This window comes from Corvus brachyrhynchos, unplaced genomic scaffold (genome assembly GCF_000691975.1).
Source record: "Corvus brachyrhynchos isolate BGI_N302 unplaced genomic scaffold, ASM69197v1 scaffold94, whole genome shotgun sequence".
In the NCBI taxonomy this organism is placed as follows: domain Eukaryota; kingdom Metazoa; phylum Chordata; class Aves; order Passeriformes; family Corvidae; genus Corvus; species Corvus brachyrhynchos.
Genome location: NW_008238330.1, coordinates 7,568,474 through 7,593,921, shown reverse-complemented (window position 1 = coordinate 7,593,921; position 25,448 = coordinate 7,568,474). Strand labels below are relative to the sequence as shown.

General features: G+C 42.0%; 1 long non-coding RNA gene across 3 annotated transcripts in view; it reads right to left on the bottom strand.

Moving 5' to 3' along the window:
• Positions 1-6: 6 nt before the first annotated feature.
• LOC108446802 overlaps positions 7-25,448 on the bottom strand; it is a 52,000-nt gene continuing 26,558 nt past the window's right edge. Inside the window, exons 3-5 of one of the 3 annotated variants that reach the window (XR_001862104.1) lie at positions 13,737-13,911; positions 6,266-6,381; positions 7-1,867 (exon numbers count right to left, since the gene is read on the bottom strand). This is a non-coding gene — a long non-coding RNA (uncharacterized LOC108446802). Of the gene's footprint in view, positions 1,868-6,265; positions 6,382-13,736; positions 15,584-25,448 lie in introns of those variants that run through there. The other 2 variants (XR_001862103.1, XR_001862105.1) reach the window with 2 other exon arrangements.

The window sequence follows — 25,448 nt, the reverse complement described above, 5'->3', positions numbered from 1 at the left end:
TGCTGCAGCTGCAGACAGTCCAGAGATCCTCCAGGGGAACAGAAACTAAGGACAGGGACTTCCACATTTGAAAAACTACTGAGGAATGGTAATCATTTTATGTCCATCCCTCTTCTTAACCAGGAAAGCAACAGCAGCCCAGGCAGGACTCACACACCTCCAACTCTGTGACTCCTTTTCCAAAAGGATGGACAAGGAAAACTAAACAGAGCACTTTGATAGAAGGCACAGATAACAGGACAGTGGCCATCTGCCCAGACCCAATCAGAAACATTCATTCCGTTTCTAAGTCTCCCTCAAGCAAAGGCCTACAGTTTCCATTTACCCAGATACTTGCTTTCTCCCCTGCCAAGCACTAACCCTGAGACAGAAAGAGCAAAGTCCCAAGTGCGTGTTAAAGGCCCCAGTCTACCAAACCTAGAGCAGAGAAAGACCCCTGGCTTTTTTCACTTTGCGCCACATTATCACAGAAAGGTGGATTAGAAGTTATCTCAGCTCTGCTTTCTCTCAGAGCTCCTTGGCAACACAGCCACCAAGATATAAATATGCACACACAAAAATTTGCAGCAGGAGTATGTGCACACACACAAGCCAATAGGCAAAAGCATTTCAAGGCATGGGGCTGATATGGCCAGGAAGGCAAAAGACTTCATGAATTTCTGGAAAGAAGGGAATATATTATCCTCTTCTTGAAATTTAGCTTTTTTTTAGGGTAAAAAAAAAAACAACCCCACCTCAGAAAATAAATAACTTCACACTTGTCCTACCTACCACCAGCAAGCTTCACACAGATTGCAAGGGATCAGCAGAAGTTTCAGGCCTCCATTGTACAAAATATAACTTAAGAAGACTTAATTTGACTGAAGTAAGGTTGAAAAAGGCCCAACTTAAACTGAGTATTCATAAGCACACTAATTAGAGGGCTGGAGGCAAGACAGCTTCCCATTGCTGAGTGCAGCCGGAATGTAGCATTTCATGGACAACTTATTTACGTTTCTAGACTTAGGTGGCCATTAGCATTTGCACCAAGAATAGTAACACAGTGGTGTTACAATTTCTGTTCAGCTGTGATAACAGCACAGAAGGACAACATACACCAGGTGTGTACACAATAAACCACAGTGTCCCATGCAAGCAGGAGCCCAGCAAACCTACTGCTGTCACTCATGCTGCTCCTATCCAAAAGGGCCAAATGGACCCACCACACCAACTTCCTGTGCATAGCAAGTGCCAGATACCTCGCTATCCAGCTCTACAGAGTACCAAAAGCTGTTCTCAGCAAAGGCTAAGACAAAGGCTGCTCACCACAAGCTTCTTATAGCCTTGTTTTCTTCCAGGCCAGCACTTGTGCAGGGAGGGCCTTCCCCATCTCTTTGGATGGGAGATTTCCTACAGGTGATGGGTATTGATGCAGACATGTGGAGCAGAAACTCCTTCTCCTGGGTCAGGTGGGACACGGGTTTGGCAGGGCATTTTGGTAAATTCTAGCTCACAGCTGTCCTCAGACACAGAGGAATCTCTATTTACTTCCTAATAAAGCAGCACCAGGTTGGGAGCAGAAGCAATCATGTCAAGGAAGCAGTGATGGGAACGTTTTTGGGCTTGCACAAGCTCTTCCCTTGCAGCAGATAACAAGAAATTTTTTATTGTAACAGCTGCTTCTGTATCACTTTCTTTCTTTCCGTGTACGCAAAATGCATATTGAATGTTGTGCAATAAGATGAAGAAACATTTATTCTGAGATGTCTGTATAAGTTGTTCTTATACCCAGAGCACAGCCAGTTGTGATCCAGATTCTGGAAACCTTTCTGTGACTCAGCTTCATCATTGTGAGCAGTGTTTCTCAAGTCCACATGGCTCCTGTAGTCTGCAAGGAAAGATCAAATATAAGAGTTTGCAGTGGAACATGGGAGTACTGCAAGTGGAAGACGTTCTTCAGGAAACCTAGGTTCCAGGAGGGCAGAGATAGGGAAAATATCACTGATTCTGGTCTACTGACAGAGTTTTTAGAGAAGAAAATTTCAAATAGAACCAAATTTATTGTGAAACACAGGAACTCTTGGCCGATCTCTCAAAAAAATGTACAAATCCCCAAATTTCTCTACTTTATGATTTCTTTTCTCTGTACAACTTTAGAAACCTCCATTAATTCCAAACTTTGAATGTAGTATTTGAATCCAGGCATTAATATTGATTTTTAATTTGATATGAAAGAGGACAATTTTTTGGGAAAAAAATCATTTCCCTGCCTGTGCAGCCATGCCAAAGGTATATGTATCTACTCCTGGATGTTTTTTAGGCAGCCTTTTAGACCATCATCCATCTCCTGAACTGCCATTCCCAAATGCTATTACTTCCCTCTAACAAGTCTCTTTTCGGTCCTCTTGGTCCCTGGGGTCTCAGTCAACATCTGGCTGGGTGAGAAGCCCAGCAGTCCCTTCTGGTTTGTTTTCTGGCAGCTGATATCCCAAGGAGTTAATACTTCATCATGAAAGAAGATCAGACTCTTCCCCTAACGTGATTCTCATTAGTGAACTGCTGTATCACGGTCCTTTTATGTTTAATCTCCTAAATTAGTTCAAATAATGACTCTACTGCCAAGAAAGTTTACAAAAGAGTATCATTTTAAATAAATACACACAAAGTAGTGACTAAGTGCACTTCAAACCTGCATTTGCTCACCCCAACAGGCTACAGTCAAAGGGCTATACAGGGATGTCACAACACCACTGCCACTAATTCTGTCCTACACAAGGGAAAGGAGGGCTCCAAGCTTTGGGAAATCCCTGACTGTTATTTGGGGCAATAGTTCCATATATCTCCTGGTATTAATATCCAGGCATTAGTAAAGAGCTGTTAAATAGTTCATTTCTAGGAAAGCTATAGGTTAGATATCTAAATCTCATCTTCCTTTAAACTCTTACGAAAAGTAGAATACGTTTACATGATCATCTACAAAGGCAGAATGATTTGTATAAACTAGGTACTACTGCTTTTTCTTAAAATAGCAGTTACTGACAAAGTGGCACTTTTTTTGTCTGTGTTTTGTACATAAATCTTGGAGTTAAGCCATTTTCAATAGCATGCTTTCCTTACAAATCAGGCATTAAGCAACAATGAATTCTTTCAGGAAATACTCTTTGTTCAGTTAAACAAGTCATCTTCCAAAAGCTCTGAAATTACTTGGTATTTTGAAAGGTGTTCATTCCATGGTATTAATTAAAGATACTCTTGCCTTTCTGCAGGTCTTTGCTTTGATTTTTTTTGTAAATCTAGAAAAGCAGATAATTACATAAAATTTTCACATAACGTTTCAACAAAGAAACTAACATTTCCAGTTTTAATGTCTTCTTTGAACAGTTAAAATGTTTTCTCTTCAGGGAATCAGAATTAATACCCTGAGACTTCTTTCAAGGAAAAAAAAATTAACAAATAAAATGAAATAGGGAAAAAATTGTTTTCATATGTTTTTACTCTTGTCTCCAAGACTAATGCTGGAAAACCACAAGAAGGTAAGGGAAAGAAGAACTTACCACAGTCTAAATTATCTTCATTTTCCTGTGGGACCAAAGAGAAAACAACCAAATGTTCTATATGGGGATTTTTCTAATGAAAACTCCTGTAAGCTCTACTATGTCTAGTTCAGGGTAGGGTCTCTGTATCTCATTATTACCATTTTGAATATTGAAAGTCTCCAGAAGTGATCAAGGGTAATTTTCTATGTGTGGCAAGACCTCCCCAATTACTGAAGAAAATATGATTGTTTTTACATTCTGTAGAATTGGACTCACTTATAAGTTTGACCTGTTTCTTTTTCAAACAGGAGACACTTTTTTCCTAAGGAATTTTTAGAAATATATTTTAATTATCATGGTGCAACACAGAGCATTGAGGCCTGGATCGTACAAAACACTCCATGGGAGAGGATGTAGAGTCCCTCAATATCTTGGTGGAACATCTTTGCCCTTCGGAATAGCCCTGCCCAGGTGTCCATGCACAAGAGCAAGAAGCAGGACACAGCTCTTATATCCTGTGTTTAAAGTCTAGAAAGATGAGCATGGATTCAGAAGAAACCCAAAACTTATCTCAGTAATACCATGGATTTTAAGGGTAGCTGTTACCCTGTGGATTTACTTGATTTTTATTGAAATTCTAATGCTGAAAACATTAGGAATCCTATTTGTTGTCTCCTAAGCACTCCTTCCAGACTCAAAGGAAAGGTCAAGGTTATTATTTCTTATAATCCATAATGAGAAATTTTCAGATATTGGCAATGATGCTTTGATCATTTTTTGTGACACCTTAAGCCCAACAACTGTGTGTTGTTTTCCAGGCAAGGATAGTGAATAAACCCCTTAGTCTGAGTACCTGCCACCTGGGTCAGGGAATGCACTTCCTCCTAAACAGAAACATACACATATATGTACATAAATAAGAGAGAGGGGGCGAGACAATTTCTCAGCTACTCTCAGAAGAAAGCTCTTTCGTGATGAAAATTTTACTTAAGAAAAGCTCCTAAATCAATTGCTCCCAGGCGAGAAGGGGAGGAGGGAGGACGAAGAGGGCTGCATTTCCCCCGATCAGCAGTTTTCCATTGCCCTCCCCTGCTTCCTTCCCTCTCCATCAGCAGGTTGCGGACAGCATCTGGAGTCTGAAAAAAAGCTGACCCCATGGCAGGACACCTCCAGGTGCTTGAATGGGCAGTGAAGGCCTTGGCTGATGATGCCAAAATGTAGTCCTGGTCCCTTTCCACCACATTGCTTTCCAGCAGAGTGAGAGCAGGGCTCCCATATCAGTATAGCATACCAGAGACTTAGAGGGGCTTACCAGGCTGCTCTGTTTAGGGGATAAAAGATGGGAGCTTGGCAGGAATAAACATGTCACTCGGGAAGCCTGCTCCACGGGGCCTGATTTCCCTCTCGCGTCAGCTCCCTGCTGGCGCAGCTCCCCAGATGCTACAGCACTAATCCTGATTTATGCTGAATTTCGGCAGGCGCAGGACCAGCCCCTGTGTAGCCCCCCAGGCACACTGCTCCCCCTTGTCTGGGTGCTCACTGGCACTCTGGGGGAGGGAAAACGTGTCGTCCTTGTGCTGGCAGAAACAAAATGTGTAACTTAAGCAATTTTCTACCCTCTCGGGTGGGGGCACATTGCTTTGCACATATTGGGGAAGCACTGTTTAACACTGCTGGGACTCAACACATATGGCAGGGAGCCTGGCGATCTCAGTGCTCACTGGGATGGGGAACCAGGGGGTAAACTCTACACCTCTGCTGTTTCCCCTGAGGTTAGGTTAGAAAAATCAGCTGTGATTTCAAAGTTAGAAATATCTACAGGGCACACTCTTCAGTGAGCGGACACCTGACACTTTCTGTCAGTGGGGCGGCTCATGGCGACTGCACCATCCCTGAGAGATACACGTCGTCTTGTGAGTGAGTGGAGGACTGCTTACAGGCCTTCCTGATGGGAGTACTGGGAGAAGTAGGTCATTTATTTATGGTGGCTCTGAGATATCAGAATGTCGAGCTGGCCCTTAGCGGTAAGTTTTTTTTCAAATCACTAGTTTTCCATTTTTAAAGGGAAGGCTGGCACCACTGTTTCCATGTTGTTTCTCACACATCTCTTGGCTTTTTGATCTTTCTCAAAAGGTAAAAGTGGGGGAAAAAAATCCTCAAGGCTTTACAAAGGGTCTTAGTGGGCTTTCCAAAGATAGCTGCTCAGCAAGGCTATGTGCAACAGGCTGGGATAGCTGAGCACATATGAACATTTCATCCCACCATCTCCATCACACAATGCACAGATCAGGATCTCCCCCAAACCTCAATGGGAAGTCCATCAAAGACAAATCTCTCTTGGAGTTTGTTTTGGAGGTAAGTTATCACTTTTCCCCTTTCCCTCCCCTTCCCTCTGCTCAGTCATGGCAGAAAGATTCCACTTGAGCCCACACTGCCCAAGAAACTGCAGGGTCCCTCGCAGATGTTTGGTAACACATCAGCAGCATGGCCCAACACAATGTAATGAAATTCCCCCCAATCTCCCCCAGACATTACCTAATTGATAAAGTGGCCGCCCTGCGCCACATCAGCTCCCTCCCCAGCTCGTGCGACACAGCCGGGCTCTGTTCCCTTTCGCCATGACCTCATGCCGGCACTCGCCGCCCATGCATCATGCTGCCGGCAAGCTTCCTCTTCCACACCAGATAAACACGACTGAGACAAACTCCCTCAGCAATACAAGAAAAAAAAAAATTAAAATAACTCCTAACCTTTCTGAAGCTCCTGCCTTGGACTCTTGTTCCTGGTGAGAGCTGCTGGCCAGGAGATTCCATGTAGAGCTGCTAGCCTACTGCTGTTTGCTGGCAAAATCCAGAGAGGGAAAAGACTAAGAAATGCAAAGGTTTCTGTTATAACTTCCAGACACGAATACCAAATACTTATACAAGTGTGCATGTATAGGTGGAGTTTCCATGGGGTCAGGCTCACTGGCAAAAATCTGGCATAACTTGGTTGATGGGGCTGTGGCTAAGTTTGCACTGAGTTTTATTTACTGGGTAGTGCACCTAAAGCAGAACTGGAAAACCAAGTTGTGCATAGGGGAAAATCTATGCAAGCAGGTTTAGCAGCAAAAAAAGCCATTTTCTTTAATTTTTTTGTTATTAACTTCTAATTTGAGATTGCTTCCCAACAGCGTCCCCTCAATATATAGTCTACAATATCTTTTTGTAGTGTCATCTCCCCTGTGACCTGAAAGCTGAATTCAGTTATCCTTCACTGACTAGTCTATAGATCTGTCATGGAAAAGACAGATGTTAATTCCCTATCATCCTTATCATCCTTACCCATGGTGGGTCTTAGTAAAGTTTTCACACAAATGGAGTTACTGAAACTTGCAATCATACATTAACCAAAATTATCCATAAAACCCTGTGGAATTTAGCTAATAAGATCAGAAAAAAATGGATCCAAATAGCTGAAAAATTTTCTGAATTACATATTTTACAAAAATAATTTTAAGGGTTTTTTTTAAAAAATTGTTTCAATTTAAAACAAAATTTTGTTTCCAAGTCACTCTTTCAATTATAAAATAATGCCCCCCAAAATCATGCAAAGATCACCTAAAGAACCTGTGTTTGTGCATGTGTGCACATACCCACACACACATAAAAGCAGAGAGAGAGAAAATTAGAACCCACAAAGAACATTATCTCCATTTAATTTAAGTTAAAGCTAATCCTGAAAATTTTTTCATTCTGTTTTCTCAGTTCACATATCAAACAAAAGATACAGAGATCAACTACTATCCTGATGCTTGTGTACAATATCCTTTATTCCTGCCATGATGAAAACTCCACAATGAGCATTCAGGCTCTGAAGACTAAATCAGTATTTCTGAAAGACAGGAAATTGTAAATTTTTGAGCCTAAAAGCAAAAAAAAAAAAAAAAAGAATCCTAACAGGTTTTCTTCTATTAATGCCTATCATGCAATTAATGTCCATGCATTTACTACAGGCACTAACTGTCACACACGTAATACAGGACACTGTGGGGTTTTGTGGGATGTTTAAAGAAGTGGTTGTTCAGTTGCCATAACATTCCTCATCCCACCATTTCTCTGGCTGCAGGGAACAAAGGGCTGTGAAGTCCCCTAATATGAAAACACCATCAGGAAGAGCACCACATCTGCTTGCATCCTAAATCTCTTGGCATTGTTCTCTCCCACTGCAAGAACTCAGAACAGATCAGATAGATACAAACAAGATCTTATTTTCCTTCTCTCTCTCACTCATGGAGAACATGTCCATAACTCCACCAAGAATAAACAACCCCACAGCTAATCTTCCCACTCCTTGGGACGGTTTGTTGAAATTAGTGAAAGGATGTAGACGTTGCGCAGACTGCTCGATAAGAGTTATAAGCACTGTTTTGTTATTACTAAAGAGAGGCAGCATAACTTTGCTGTCTCCAATGACTTTAAAACACAACATTCTTCCTCACGTCTATCTCCCTACCTACTCTATCTATGTTAAATATAAGCATAAGTAAGCATGGGGATGTGCATATGGAAGGAAAATAAATGGCTTCCAAGGGGAGGGTGTTTTGCTTATTGTATATATTTTTTGAGGATGTGGCAATATAAACCACAAACTCAAAAATGGGAATAACTCAGAAAGCACCACCAGAACTGAAAAACCCTCAAACAAACAGCAGATCTTGTGGTTATGGTTATTTTCCTTGAAATACCAGTATGGATACCAGTAAGGAAATACATGTATCCATTAGCAACATGCATCTAGGATCAGATGTAACAAATGGTACGGATAATTTTACCTCGATTCTTCCCAGGTACCACTGATGCTAAAATCAGCCTACTGATTTGGTAAATCAGCCTAAACTTATTTGGTAGTTTAACTCAAATATTAGCTAAAAGGTAACACCAGCAGCAGAGTACCAGCAGTGCTGATTTAGGACTGAGAAATCAATGTCTGTTGGGGCAGGTGCTCCATTGCACCCCACTGCTGAGGGCGCTATCGGTGCCAATGGTGGGTGCTGGGTGTGCGAGCACTGGCATGATCCATTTTCTGCAGCTGCCTGGGGAGTGAGATACGTGACATGTATTTAGGCTGCAGCTGCGCTGAGGCAGACCAAGAGACTGTCTCTACATTTCGTATCAACCCAAGCGCCGCAGGATGCCTGACTGAGGCTCCTTGGATCTGCAGCAACAGATAACGGGCTGTCGTCATCCCTGTCGGCTAGAATAGATGTAAGTGGAAAAATCCTTTGGATAATGTTGATCTGGCACTTGCTGAATGTGCAGGGAAGGTAGAAAGATGGAGAGCAGTGACTAACAACAGGGGGAGATAAAAGTAGGATTTTCCACATCTGATTTCACAGACTCCTGATGACCTTTTTCTTTGCCATTGGCCTCTGCTTTTGCTACATTTATTTATACTCTGAAGAGGCAACTTCTCTGATACCATTTGTTCTTCAACCAAACAGCATCTAAAAAGGGACTTCATGCTGTTGTTAAAATTACTGTTTAATTAAGCACCAATTCATTAAAATAGCTTTATTAACTGTGTTATGTTTTTGGAAATAACTTTGGGCACAGGTGATTCCAATTTAGTTTTAGGCTAATTCAACACCAAATCTAACTCCTATACCGTTGAATTTACAAATATCAATCTGTAACATAGAAGTGAAAATGACATAATGATGTTTGGGAGAAATGTATCTGAATGGCAAAATATTTGGCGTGAAAATCAAGCAGTAACTTATCTGCCTTCAAAATCCAAAATGTATAATTAATGGAGTGTGTGCAAATTTGTAGTGGCTGTTATTCTTTCAGACATATAAAATTACTGAAAAATACATATCATTCTGTCCAGCAGAGCAGTTGCAAAAATATTGCAGTGCAGTCTTTATAACCACACACTTCTGTGTGGTTTTTGCTGGTATGGCAGTGTGGGAGCTGGACAGGAGACACTGTGTACTTCAGTGCACACCTTGATGCAACACAAACCACTAACATGATATTTCTCACTGTGTCACAGAACAAGTTATTATTTTATTGTTATTATTTGCTTGCTTTTTGAAAGGTATGTAGGAAAATAATGTAGTCTAAATTGTATGGGGTTTGACTTTATATATTTAAAAAATTATGGCTAGCTAATGAATATTAACTCTGAACATTCTGAAAAGCAATGCAGGTTACCTAGCAATGAAGTGCATGAATCCTGCCACAGTTGCTGGGATTTCACTTAATGGGCTGCTTGCCTTTTTTTCTTTATTTCTTTGATATATCATAAACTATTTCTTTCACACATGCAGGACAGTTTGGGCCAAGTCCTGTGCACTGCTTTGAGAGTGTGACTAGCCTTCTGCATGTACTGGTAACATAGAAATACGTGCAGGTATATGAACGTTCATATGCACATACATCTATATCATATGCACATGTATCTGTATTTGTCTACACACCCACTGTGTGCATATACACACAGACTCCCATGCACCATCTATTTTAATCTGCACTATTAGAAAAATTTAGGAAACCAAGGAAGAATGTGATGTGCTATTTTCTTCTGTGCAAATAAAAGCTACAAAGACTGGCTTTTTAAATTTTGCTGTAGTGCTCATTATTTGTGTTTTCATCTCTCAGAACTCTACAAATGGTGATATACCTTCAGCATAACATGCTTGCTAACCCTGTCACTTTTGTATGTCATGCAGTCATGTGTTTGTAATCAGAGGTCCATGGACCTGGCAAGAAAATCACTCTCTTCCAGCTGTTCTGTCCTTTTACCAGCATCACATTTGGAGACCAAACTGTAAATAAAAAGGAGCTGATGAAGCTTCCACAGCTAGCAAATTTCCAACTTCAAAAGCTTTTCTGCTTCTGAAGTTAATGGTTGATTTCCCTCTGGGTTCACTTTTCATGTTTTTACTATATGCCATTCTAGACCATTAATAACTATCGGTGTTTGTGGCTATTGTACAAGGACCCAAAAACATATGAACATTCTTCATGATTCAGAGTTGCAAACCACAAGTGTGTTCATAGAAAAGGGCTAAATAAGTGTTTCACAGCAAAGCAAACACACTCTCAGGTTTAGAAGGTGCAATGAACCTTCAAGAATTGCAGGAGATTTCTGCATGTTTCTGAACTTTTGAGATTAATATATCCAGAATCTGTGATAATTGAGCTATTTCAAAATCAGAACCACTCAGGTCTGCCCCTGCAGCTGAAGCAGGGTCACCTAGAGCAAGTTGTCCAGGATTGTATCTGGCTGTATTTTGACTGTCTTCAAGGATGGAGACTCTACCACCTCCCTGGTCAATTCATGCCAGTCCTTGGTCACCTTCACTGACCTGATGACCAAAATGTTTCCTGATGTTCAGACAGAGCCTCCTGTGTTTCAATGGATGCCCATCGCCTCTGGTCCTGTCACTGGGTACCACTGGAAAGTGGTCTCTGTCTTTTTCATTCTTTCCTGCCATGTATATATGAGTCAACCCTTAAGCTGACTCACCACTGAGGAAAATGTAGAGAGGGGTACCACGTGGAAAGTTGACCTTCTCCACACTGAACACAGTGGACAAGATCCTGCTTATGGATACCAGAAGTTTATCAAAAGTAAATCCATTCTGGAAACCAGACTCTCATCATAGTTTCATCTTCAGTGTGAGCAGCAAAAGAAAAAACTCAAATAAAAATCTCACTCTGCAATATTCTTGAAGTGGACATAGCCTATAAAACTAAGATCACTTGAGAACCAAGTGGCACTGCAGGCACAAAATTGGAGGAACTCAGTCCCTGCCCTGAAGTCTTACTATCCAATCATCAAGCAAGTTCAGCATTTGAGCTGACATCCCATAAATGTTTGCTTCTTTTTCTGTGATAAACAAATAACTTTCTTCTCCTTTTGTTTCTGTTCTCTCTGAGCTTAACGGCAGGCCCAAGTGTATCACCCACCCAAGTGAATATATTCACATCCTGGTGATTCAACCCAGATCTGAGCATGAAGCCTGTCTCAGCAGTTCTTCTAGAACACCTATTGAAACTGTTTACCAAGATAAGTCTCTTGATTGTGTTTTTTTCTTCCCCACACCCATCTATGTTTACACAAAGAATTTCAGCAGTTAATACAGAAGACCTTCATATTTACAACTCTAAACCTAATTGGGAAAATGGCATAACAAATACTTTCCAATATGCTGTTTTCTTACTTATTTGCAATTCTGCCCACAGAAACCTTCCCACAAAGATGTAGCGTCATCCCTTTGCTTATATTATGCATGCATACATGCTAGTAAAAATAATTTAGACAACTATTTTTTAGTTGCATTGCTCAAGATTAAGTAGGGTGAGAAAGAAAAAGAGCTAATCGAGCCCTAATTGTCAACATTAAAGATAGTTTTCTTCAAGACTCAGGAGACAGATGTAGCTCAACTCAATTGCCCCTGTATAGGCAACCAACAGACATGTCCCATGATCACTGGGACATTGGCACAAGGCTGGCAGACATTATATAAAGGTATGGGACACCCAGGCCAAATGACCAGCAAATGAAACCCAGATGTGGTGCCCTGGGAACATATCAAACAGCACATACACACCTACAGGTGAACAAATGAGTCAGAGCTGGCCATCCCCCACCTGCCTATAACCAGGCAATGTGGGCAAAGAATTTATCCCCTCAGGTCCCAGAGGGGTCTTAAAGAAAGTGCCCGTTGGTACCTATCAAGTTACTTGAGCACATTTAACAGGTTTAAATTCAAACTGCCAAATTATAGGTCAACGTAGGAGATCATGTTTCAGTAGTTTCTAAAGTTGCTTTCCACTCTGTATGAAAGAGTTACAGTGTGAATGAGAGAGGTACCAAAAAACACCTCTGGCAAACTATTCCACATGTAGGTGAATGCCAGTTCCAAAAAAATTCAGGTGCTTTGTACACCATGGAACATGGTCAAGGGACCCAACTAGAGAAAACTTTCCCTAAGCATGTCCTAGCCCTGCAGCTGGGGCAACTGCTCTGCATGCCTGCATTTCTTTTGGTGACAGTGACCATTCTAACTACTCTGAGATAAAAACTACCATTGGCATGAGATTTCATTTTCTTCTGGCTGAAAAAGAAAAGAAAAAAGGAAAAAAAGTGACTAATTTCTTAAAAAATAAGTCTGAAGCATTTTTAAGAGAGAAAAATGGAAATATATAAATTCATCCTCATGAAACTTAAGTTGTTCTCAGCTTTGTACTCAATAGTCAAAAACCATAATCCAAAAAACAAAGAAAATTGTTCGCAGAACCCTATTAAATGTAGATTAAATTAAATTAAATCAGCTTCTGATTTAACTAAATTGGATGAATTTTCTAAAAATGGAAATGAAACAAAGAAAGCAGAAATTTGACCACAATTACAGGAAAGCTATTGGTGGTAAACATGGCTTCCAAAGATGTTTGGGAATCAGATATCTACAAAGTTTCGTATTCAAATCTATGCCAGAGCAACAAGCTCTGACCTTGATAAGACTCACTTAAGATCCTATCTGTTCAAGACAGTCTTTTAAATACAAAGGTGAGAAAGAACAGAAGCAGAAAGCGGAAGAAACAACCCTACATATTTGATTGAGTAGGCCGCCCTCCAAATGTTGGCAGTTCTCTGTACACTCACAAAGAAATTTATACAAAAACATGCAAGTAGGAGGTCTCATGTTGACTTTTGTGGGGAAAAGCGTGCATAACAATAGACAACAGGATCTGCTAGTATACAGTGCTGTCAGCAGACATTGCCAGCTCAGAGGAGGTATTTCTTACAGTGACAGAGCACACATTTGCATGTTTCAAACATTTGTAAGTGTATCTATTTTACATACAACACAAGATTTGTACTTCAAGACACTCTGGCAGACTAAAGCAGATGTTCCAGTAAAAGGATATTTATCCAAATTACATTTTCGAGTATCCTGCTACACTTTTGCCTAACACCATTTATACAGCAACCATGACTAAATTTATATAGCAGTTATTCTACACAAGCATGTCAGGCATTCTGCACATAGGTGACCAAAAACATTGATGCATTAAAGCAGATTTCCTGCCTAGCTGCCATTGGATGGGACAAGACAAAAATAAAACCATGGGCCTCTTGTAAACTTTAATCATCATATTAACACCCAGGAGAAAAGCTCTGGGTGATCCCAATCTTGTTTAAGAGTGTTCAGCTGTAGATACTTACAGGATGTTCTGCCCTTGCTGATTGCTCATTATCCAAAATTAGCTCTCAGAGCAGTCTTTGGCATAGCGTCTGGCAAAGTGGAAACTGGACCTGTTTTCAAGAGCTTTTGACATTCTCAGGACCTCCGCTCTTCGAGGAATGCATGCCTTCACTGAGCAGGACATTACACAACTTTCTGCAGGGAGAAGTCAAGAGAGTTGTTACCCAACATCGAAACAAATCCCTGGAACAGTGGGGCAATGTCAATTTTGCCGCTTTCCTGATGTACTCACCAGATTATTTGGGGTTTAGCTCCAGTTTAATGGCTTACAACAGGTTCCAGTTCTACATTAGGACCAATTGGTCTTGGACACAATAGTTCCAATCCTAGAGGCTTTTTGAAAGCAAAATCTTGGTGATATTCTTCTAGTATTCAGATAAAGTGAAACACTTCTGCTTTCCTCAAAATATATACCTGATGTAAAAACCTACCCTCTTGCTGAAAAGCTTAGATTATGAAACTACCCACAAAAGGTAAGTACACATGCCTACAAAAACAACAGCTCTTCAGTCAAGGCAGAGAAGAAAACATATGTCTTTTATATATATAAAACCTCTTTAGTGCATCTTCTATAAATTATTTTAACTGGTAATTCAAATTCCTGTTAAGGTCAGGCTTACAGTTACTAAGCTCTGAAAGCCTATAAAAACAAATTACATTTTGAGGCTCCTTTCAAACTTTTCCTTAAACAAAAGGAGGTTATAGTAGCTGCTGACTTGATTCTAGTAAGATGATGTGCTGATGTAGTTTATTGGCTGTAACCCTTTTCAATAATTTCTGTGGTAACTTTGAGCTGATAAGATGCTGGCAGGGCTTTTTTCCTTACAGGAAAATCATTTTTTTGCCACCACCCAAGATATATCACAAATTTTCTCATCAAAAGAGGTTTGATTATTTTGTGTCAATTCTTGTTTTGCTATTGCAAAAACATTTACATTTGTGTGCTTTTCATTTATTGCTATATCATAGTAAAGCACTTGATTTACATATGTTATATACACAGTGCATGCTACATGTAACAAAATGAAACCTGAACCAAAACTGAACACAAAAGAACAGCAAATAGACCAGAATAATAAAGTTAAAACCAACATTTCTCACCTTTTTAAGATGAAGACCTGGTTTTCTAGGTGAAATATTTCAATTCTTTCACAGAACATTTTTTTGTGATTTCTCATGAAAGTTTCCTGTAGAATGCTGTGCTTCCATTGGCTTTGTGATAGGGGTGGAAATGTGCTCACTTTGAGTACTCAAAAAAAAAAACATCACATCCACTCCTTTCACTTTTTAATTATTTCTGCTTCTTGCCACCCCATATCATTATTTTTTTTTTTAACTTTGTGGTAACCATTACTTGGTCTGGCTGCATTTTTCCATATGAAAATTTCTTCTAATGCAGCCATTATGTAAATAAATATGTCTACAGTATACTTCGCTATGTTACAAAAGGAAGCTTTAAAACATATGCTTCTTATAACTCTTATAAAAATTAATGAAACACTCATTCTTATACAGTGGGTTTAGCTTAACTTTGAAAAACTATGTGAAAACACTAGACTAAAATAAATGAGATTGCTGTTAATGTAAAATATCCATTTGAAATGCTTTGGTATTTAAATTTAGCTCATTCAGCCTCTGGCGTATGAGCTTGGAGGAAAGCCAGTTTCTCTTAAAAATAACAGCGAATCCCGAACTATGGAAAGAGGGCTTCGGCGGATCGATGCCACGTTTATCCCACAGGGTCCCTCGTGGACACGCTCAGGCAGCGCTCTCGTAGCACCCACGCGTGCTCACGATCTCAGCTTCGCAGGTGGTCGGCCTCGCTTGCGTGGGCGCCGCCGCCCAGCCGCTCACACCCACAGGCTGTGCACGAACCGGAGACAGAGAGGCGAGAGGGGCTCTCTGCCTGCAATTCCGAGGCGTTTAATGGCAACAGCCCGAAGGGAACAGAGGCATGAAGAACCCAAAACCGAACGCCTGCGCCGGGTTTGTCCCGAGAGCTCCCAAAGGCGGGCAGAGCATCCAAAAGCAATAGTCTGAGGGCTAGGGGGCAGAGGCAAGGTTGAGTGACATAACAGGGGCCAATGGGAAAAGGGATGGGAGGGGGAGAGAGCCAGTGACCAGCAGAATCTAGACAAAGGGAGAACTTTCTAGCACAGTGTCGTAGAGAGAGACCACTTTTAGGGCAGCTTGGGGGGTGTAAAGTGGACTTAGCCACTGCAACAGAGAACAGACCATTTTGGGCTAAAGCTGTGCTTTTTGTGCATCAACTGTCTTTTTTTGTGAGTGAGGGGAAAAAACTTAAACATTAAAATCGTGGTGTGGGAATGCCAACAAAAAGATTCATGTTTTTCCAGTTGATTCTGTCTGGCATTTCCCAAATCCTGATAATTTCTCCCATGGAAGATGCAGTCTCCACTAAAATAGCTCTAATTAAGAACAGTGATTCCATACTGGTGCTGGTCCCAGCCTGTGGTCATGGCAGCAAGGAGCCTGAGGCAGAGCCATCGCAGCTGTGCCCACATGACCACACCCATCGCTCATGAGCTACATGCACACAGGGCTGTTCATCCAAAACACAGAGGTGATGAGTCCCAGTGGCACCACGAGGTGGTTGGTTTGGGGTCTCCCAGGCCCTGTTGAGCCAGGCCAAGCAGGCAGGGAAGGGGAGTTTGGTTTGGGGACCAGGCATCAATCCTGCTCACAGTGGGTCTGTCTCCCTTGGCAAAATGGGGAAACTGATGTGGGTGTCATGGACACATGATGGGGTGTCTCAAGAAATGCCACTGCCATTCCACATTTTGGACTGGACTTGAAGATCTGCAACAGCTCTGCATGGGACTTGCCTCTAGAGACAAGTTGAAAATACTATGGCAACTGCGCAGGTGATGGAGAAGCCATAGCAATTCATTCTAGACAAAACCAGAGAGAGAATGCCTGGCTCCCTAGTGCTAGCACTAGACAGAAGAAAACCCTCTCATGTTTCTAAGTGAGCAGCACTCTCCACCGAGAGTCTTTGAGGCCATGTCTTTGTGGTGACTTGTCCAGCAATCCTGCTGCACCGAGCCTGCGCTCCACCAGAGTGGGCATTGCTCAAAAGAAAGGATACCTCACAACTCAGCACAGAGGTCATATCTCTGGGTGAAGCATCCTGTACAGCATCTGTCAGAGACACTCACTTCAGTAATGCATTTTTCTCCACTTGTACAAAAAAGTCAGAATAAGCAACCGATTCGTTATCCAGCAATTGCTGAAGGACCAGGTACATAGGGAAGAGTTCAGGACAAAGCACAGGAAAGAGGAGCAGAGTGGCACAGTTCAACTTTCCCCACAGAGGGCAGATCTCTGATTTTTGGCTCACAAATAAGACAGGAAGCGATGATGCCTGATCAAAGGGCAGTTTGAACCATGTACAGCTTCCACTGAGAGCAGCCCACAGCTGGCCGGCCTCTTCCAGGATCAGATCAATATTTGGCACACGCCAGTACTGTTTGCTTTCAACTTGAGTCATTAAGAAAGACAAAAGTTTTTCAGGTCATATAGACGACTCCTCCCAGAAGGAAGAGTGGAAAACATGAGTATTTGCCAAATTGAGGGATATAAAAGTGATATAATATTGCACTTGTTTTACAAACATTACACAATCTTATTAGGAACAGCATTAGCCCACTTAGAAACAGCATTCTACATAAATGTTCAGGCAACTTTATTCTTGACCAGCCTGTTGCTACCTAGGACCCTTCTCAAATCAATCAAACTCTCCTGTAATGGAAATATTTCATAGCAAAAATTGTCATACCTTGTAAAAAAGGAAATCCATTTCACTGCCGGATATATCAATGAATTAAAAAAATCACTTATTTGACAAGAAGACAGATTTTTTTTTCCAGGTGGCTGGGATTTTGGGGGGAGGAGTGGCAGAGGTTAATGTTATAAGATTAGAACCACTGTTTGCAACTCACCTTTTGAATGATGTGTTATGGTATCCGATGAAGCAAATCTACTTTGGCTTTCATCAGTTTCTCTTTTAGTACTAACAGCAGCAGGGATGAAACTCTGAATTTTTGTGTAGAAAAATACCAACAAATGAAAAAACCAATTCTAGCTTGCACATTTTTTCCCTACTATTTTTGTTGGCATTTTTCCTCCAAAGGGCCAGAAATACCCAAGAACCAACTTGGGGATGGGACAGCTTCTCCCCACCTATGTATCAGACACAGAGGGATAGGGATAACTTGTGTTCTGAAAACCAGTTTCTTACTAGTGGTTGTGGAGACAGGTTACATCTCCCCTTGTGGCAGCATGGCTCTGGAAGCATGGAGATGGGAAGGTAGGAGGAGTCTGGCTGGTAGAGGCATGCTGAAACCCAGGTCCAGATCTTAGACAACAAGAAGTCGAACAAACCCAAGTCAGCAGTTAAAAAAATACCTGAGACATCAAACAAGTGCCATGCAGGCATGGATACTGCAGAAGTGAGGTACAGAATGACCTGGGAAGGGCAGCCTCTGTAATTCGCCCTGACTTGTTGCAAGCACTGGCAGAGGAGAAAAAAAGTGCTTCAGGATAAATAATATTTAGCCTTTCTTTCAGCAAAAGAAGGCAGATAGTCCTGTGGAAGGTTCGAAGCTGCTGTCAAAGTGCACAGATCATCTACCTGGGATTTGCCTAACTTTTCCCAGCTCCTTTCATGATAAGGCTAAAGGGAAAAGGCTGCATATATATGGTTACCTTTGCTGGTGGGGACTTACCCAGCCTTTTGCTCATCTTCCTGGTGTTCTTCAGAAGGAACAGGATGGCAGACATGTGCCAGGCCAGGTGGGTAAGGATAACACACCCACTGCAGGCAGCGGCTAATGGGAAGCAGGCAGAGGTTCACATGGGAGGGGAGCAGGACTGCCAGACAAGTCCCAGTTCCTCCAACATCCCACATATCAGATAACAAAGTCCTGCTTCAGTGCTGGGCGCAAAGAGGAGTGGAGGGAACCAGGCACGGAGGCCAAGTCTGCAAAACCCCTCCTGCCTGGGGACAATGATGCAGCTACAAGTCATTTACAAATGGTACAGGGGCAAATCTCCCTGAAGTATCAGTCCCACAACTAGCTTATCATGTAGCATCTTCTTAATCTAGGGCTCCCCTGCTTCCAGTTTTCCCCACATGCATCCTTCTCCCTGCTTGCATCCCAGCAGATCCTGTGCACGCACAGAGTTTGTCCCATCTCAGCAAGAGCATGCAGTCAGTTCAGTGTCTGCATCAAGGGCAGCCTGGCATCTGACAGGCTCTCCTCCAGCCCTGACACTGCCTGCCTCGCCCATGCTGGAGGCCTTGGAGGTGTCAAGTACAATACCCCACAGGTAGCTGGGAGACCCAAGCAGAAAATGAGCTGCTCTAATAACAGGAAAATAAAAAGCTCAGTATGTTCAAATATATACAAATAAGACTGGACCCAGCCCTAAGCAATGACAGCTTTTGGCTGGGGGCCTGTCTTGCTGAGAGCTTCACTGAGAGGAGCATTCCTGAGTGCCTTAGAAATGAGAAGGCTGACATAAAAGTCTCATCTCTTTGATGGAGAAGCAAAGCTGAGTGGTAAAAGGCCGGGTTGGATGGGGCTCTGAGCCACCTGGTCTAGAAGAAGGTGTCCCTGCCCATGGTAGCGGGGGTTGGATCTAAGTGATCTGCAAGGTCCCTTCCAACCCAAACCATTCTGTGATTCTATGAAAAACTCTCCCACAGGCCTTGCATGGTAGAAATGTTTTTTACATGCATGATGTAGAAATGTTTTTTCCATTACCTAGCAAAGGTTGCCTGAAGCCCCATTCAATGCATGTGGGCATATCTCTGAAAAAAGAGTGCAGAGCAGTGATTTGTGTCCTCTCTGGCTGGCAGAGAAGGACAAGGGAAGCAAGGCCAGCACAAATCCTGACATTTTACATGTATGAAGTTAAGGACAAGTAGGGTGGATGTGAAATACTATCAAAAATTTCATGTCAATGCATGAAAATAATTTGACATATAAAGTTATTTTTGACCTATAAAATGATATGTTCTCATTAATTCCTTCCTAAAAGCCTACATTTTCTTACACCTTTTTTTCAGTAACAACTGAAATTCACATATCTGCTCCCACAATGGAAGTTTCAATAAGACCTTTTTTACTGGCTTTTCTTTAAACCTTATGTAGCCCCATAACTGGAGAGTTAATTCAGGTGAAAACTGTGACAAAACTAAGTATTATGGAGAAGTACTTTCTACAGAAAGAGATCATTTAAATTTGGCTCCTCCATGGATACAGAAAAAGCAAGAAATTCTGCAGAACATCCTCTCACAGTTCTTTGTTCTCCCTAACATTTCTAATTTTCATTCACTCATAAGGTTAAAAAAGCAATTTGCGGGAAGAAAAAAAGCCAAAACAACAAACCACATGCACACATACAAATTCACCCAGAAAAATGATTGTGAAACTCAGACTTCTCCCATATAGCATAAAGAATGCAATATTTTTCCAGCAAAACTCTCCCTGGAGGTGAAAGGAGGGCAGGATTGCCCCCCAGTCATGGCACAGCAATCCACCCTACATTTAATACTTGCTGGATCTCTCCCCATTCCCTTCAGGACCTCAGTTCTTTGGTGGTCTTCTGTTTTGACATCTGCTTACCCTTATCTCTAATCAGTTTTGCTGATAGACATTTCCCCTGAGAGTGGAGACACTGCCTAATAGATTTTTTTTAAACCAACTGCTACTTAGTAGTCATGAAATTATCTTTGTGGCCTGCAAGGGTGAGAGACACTGTTCCTAACATTCCCATGCAGACAGCTAAGTCTCACTCAACTTTATCTGATTTGCTCTATTTTGCTCTTTATACTCTCATAGCATAATGACATAATGACCACAATATGTTTTTGTTAAACCTGAAATTAGGCACAATATCCCAAGGCACCAAATGATCAGGGAATGCATTGTAAGTAATTGTTAAATAACATGGTAATTTACTACAGCTTGTATCAACAATTACAGTCTGCCAGAGCAAGGAATTAAACTTGCAACATGCAAAGAAGCAGCTTACAGTGTGTTGATGCAAAATCTTTCAGAAAAAAGCATCACACATCAAAGTGCAAGATTTTATAGAAAGAGAAATGGGTGAAGTGAAATGTTTTGCCCTCAGCTGATACAAGTGCTTACTAGAATATGTAGCAGCCCACATTTTGCTCTGATGATTATGCAAAAGATGGTGCCTCTCCAAGAGATATAAATGCCATAGCACCCCATAACAAAGCATGAGTTCTTGTTATTTGGCAAGAGTACACTGAATTTCCAGCTAAGCAGGTGTTGTCCATGACAGGCAAAATATCAAACAAAAAGTGGTCCCAAGACCTTCCAATGTCTTAGAAACCAAAACGTTAGCAGAGTACTAGAAAGTGTATCGTGAAAAAGTTGGTGTAGATTATTGTACAAGATGTTTGAGAAAATCCCTGACAGACTTCTTGTTGTTGATTTTAATAAAGGAAAACAAACTACACACACATGAGGAACTGAGTCCTAGGTGATTTCAATTCTAACTTTCAGTGGGAGTGGGATAGTAAGGAATGTCTGCATCTGGGCTTTTAAATGGTAGTCTTTCTTTAAAAAAATCGATTTTTTTTCTGGGTCTACCAAATGTAATTTTTATTGAATTTCCTTCTTCTCGTTTGTTTTTTATTCTATTTCTGTGAAAACAAAGAGCACACACTTGCAAAAACATGTCTGAGTCCAGACGGTCAGTGCAGGAAATTCCTGCAGTTCTGGTGAGAACTGTGACTGGAGGAACAAGGGGGGCACATACTCAGCACCTCTGCTAAAGGATGAGCTATAACATGAATACAAGAGACACCTGGCTGTTTTGGAGCTGCTCTGCCATCCATGAGCATGCAACCCGGTCAGCCTGCCAGCTGGCAAGAGCTCAGGTGTGGTGATGTGGGCTTTTATCCGATGGTCCAGGTGAATACAAAAGTACTGTGTTGGAAGGGGAACATCCTAGCAAATGTATGTGTGGAGCAAGGCTTCAAAGCCTGAAGTGAGGCTTTGAAGCAGCACTGATGCAGGAATCCATAGGAATCTGGAGCCCCCAGTTCCAGTGCTTCAGTATAACTTTTTACTAAAGAGTAGTGCAAGTCTAAAAGCTGTTTATAAATTCATGTATCTTATATATTCTTAGCTCAAGCAAAGTGCAATGTGGACCCACACAGCATCCCCCACATGACTCAGGCTGCTCCTTTCCCTGGAATGGGTAATGACTCTATGCCTTGCTAACTATGGTTTATAAGCTTGGGTGATTTAAGTAAGTAAATACAGCAAAGCCAGGAATGCAAAGTCTGTGCTAGACATTTGTGTTCTGATGGCTCCTCATCTCTGGGCCTTATCTACAGTCTTACCCCAAGCAGCTGGCAAGCACCGTCTCCAAAGTGCTGATGTCTCTGTGCAGTTGTGGATAGGGAAATAATATCAGATCTGCTCCCTGGGAAAAGGCTATGCAGAGCCCCAAATCATGCAGCCAGTTTTCTTGTCACTCCTTGCAAAGCAATGATCTCATCCTCGCTGCCTCCAAATTTTCTATCTCCAGTGTAGGAGAGGGAGGCAGCAAGGGACAAGAGCAGAGGGAGAAGGAGGCTAAGAAAAGAAAGATCCCATTGTTAGAGTGCTGTTATTTGTGTGAGTATTTGCCAAGACAACAAGATTGGGTCTGATGACATGAACTCAAGGGTCAGTGGGGAGCTGTGCAAGAATGCCTGAACTCCTTGTGCTCATGATCCTTAGGAAAAAAGCAACTTCCAGATGTGAGCAAGCCTTCCTGCAGCCATCCAGTCCCCTAAGTATATCAGATTATACAGCCTGAAGATGCCTGCACCCATTTGCATGGCTGAGCAATTGCAATATTTGCCTTGGAGGGAGAACTGCGTCAAAATCCTAGATCAAACCACCAAAGCACTTCAGGTGTGTTGGTAATGAATTAAATTAAACTTCAGGAGCACGGTCATAAAAGACAGGATAAATCAAGGATCCACCCGTAAGACAAGATTCTGAATGAACTGCAAAAGGCCAGGGCTGTGGTGTCTGTCTTGCATGAACTCTATGAAGAGATCAAGACTCTCTCTGTGTGTCTAAAAGCAAACCAAGACTGAAAATATTAAGGTACTAACACCTGTTGTCAAAAAGTTACCAAAAAAATGTCATGTGCAAGCCCAGTGTCAGGCATGAGTATCTCTCTTCTATGCCATCACCATTTAGGAGGGGATTTATTCTGAATCCAGGTCAATTCACACCCACTGAGGACATACTCACTCCACATCCATCCAGTTGGTTCTCACCAAAAGCTGCCAGGGAATCTTTGTGCTGAGGGGCTGATAGGATGCACTAATAGAACAGATACAGCGCCTGAAAAAGCCAGTATCACAGTTGCACCCAGGAGGGAAAACCCAGCACTTATTCCAACTGAGGTGGCTGCATACTGGGTTCAGAGTGGATTGCTGACACTTACTCACTAAGTTTAAAACAACTCTGAAACTTACAGAGTCTCAGAATCACTTGTCTGTGCACAGTTGGCAGTGGGGTGCATCTGCCTTGGTGTGACTGTGGCAGATGGAGACCAGTTCTCCACTCAGAGAGGCCACTTTAAACCTCACCTTGTCGTCTGGAAAATGATTCACCTCGTGTTTAGCATGGGCAGTACAGATTAATTGCCCAAGCCTTAGCCAAAAAGCAAAAAACCGTCTACACATAAGCATAATTTAGTAAAGGGGGAAAGTGTTAGATTCTTTGTTTGTTCCTGGGTTGTTGGGTTTTTCTGTAATTAAGCATTTTTTTCACAAGCCGCTTTTGCAGCAGGTGTCTGTGAGTCTGCAGTGGATAAGCAGCTGTGGGTCCAAGCCGCCACCTTTCCGCTCAGCCCAACACTGCCTCGTTTTCTAAGCTCCCTCCTTTCCGAGGGCATGATTAAATGAGTGCTTTTGAAGGCAGTAAGCGCTTGCTAATTCGGGGTTTGTCTGGTAATACTCCGATGGGTCTGAATTTCCAGCATCTGTGGAGCCAAACTGACGGTTAACTTGTATTCCCAATTTTCCGCTCCTCCTCTGCAACTTTTTCCAGAGACTGCTTCTCGCTGACATCTCCCCCCCCCTCGCCCCTGCCTTTCTTTTTTTTAAATCGACCTGGTCTTTGTTGTACTAATTAGATTGTGTCTGCCTGAGGGACCCAGAGAGCAGCCCCAACGGAGCACAGCCTGGAAAGACAGGACACATAATCCCTGTTATCAAGGGGGCTGTCATTTGGCATGTAGATCAACTAATTCTTTCAATACCATGGGAGCAGTTGTACATCTTAATATTGATTTTCCCCCCAAGATATGATCTCCTGCATTCCTACATCAGTCTCGCTTGCCCTGGCTAAAAGGCTGCATTTATTACAAGGCAACACAACGGGTGCACACACCCCTGCCAGCTTTTTGGATTTACAAATGAGAAGGTGCTTTGCGGGAGGGTAAGAGAGCGAGCAAACACTGACGAGGCAAGTTAACATAACAACTTCAGGAAGCAACTGGGAATAAACCAAACCTGCTGCACTTTCACTTTGCATTATGAAGTAATTAATTCAGAGCTGACTGACATCAAAGGCTGAAGGCCAGTCATGGGAAGGGGCATTAGCAATAAATCATGTGCTAAAAGCAGTAATGCTTTGAGTCAAGCCACGTTGCTACCGTTCAGCAACCAGCCTGTTAAATAAGTTTCTGCTTGTTTCTCTTGTTCTTCCTTTCCACCCACCTCAGTATTAATTTCAAGAGATGCTATTCATGTTTTGTGCTCCATACAAAACGCCTATAGCTAATTGCAAAAAGGAAAAACACAACAATGGGCTGACCTTCACCTGAGGTATCAAAATGCTTTAAATGCTAATCAACAAATAAACTTGCCCAGACACAGACCCCCCTTCCCGCCCCTTTATCACGATACCTCTTTCAAGGATGGCCATTGGTAACTGGATTCTCAAAGTATTTATTTCTGTCAGTCTGGAAGATTTTTTTTCTTTGTGCACCAGAAACTTTCTTAGCTCTAGGTGTTCTACATTACCTTTCTAGAAATGTATGTCACTAGACAGCCTATGTTCAACTGCTTGTATATAACCTTTATTTTGCACCAAACTAGATTCATATCATGACTCGTAAAAAAGCAGGTTTCAATGATATAATTAATTTTTTTCTATTCTGCCAAATTTACCTTAGAACCAAAAAGGAAAGAAATAATTTCCAAGCAAAGGAAGAGGGAAAAATTCCTGTAGTGACACCATCTAAGTAGCTCTCCTGACTTAGACCAGCTGAGGACTATTGCAGCTTTAACAAACAGCTTGCAGAGCCTGATGTTGGCACCTGTTAATACCATCCGCAGAGCTGAACGTATTTTATTGCCAGACAGGAAACTTTATCCACAGCACTGGGATCAGGTCCTTCTCTTCCAAAAAGTGTCATAGGATCTCTCACTTCCTCCTGGACAGTCACCAGAGCCAGGAAAAATAGGACCTGGGTCCAGTGTCTCAGCTGAAAGCAGTCCTCCAGCAGTGCAGAGCTTCCTGTAGAGCCTGTACAGCTCTGCCAGCATCAAAGACAAATACACGGCGCGGTTTGAGGACCACTCTCCAAGGGCTCCCTCT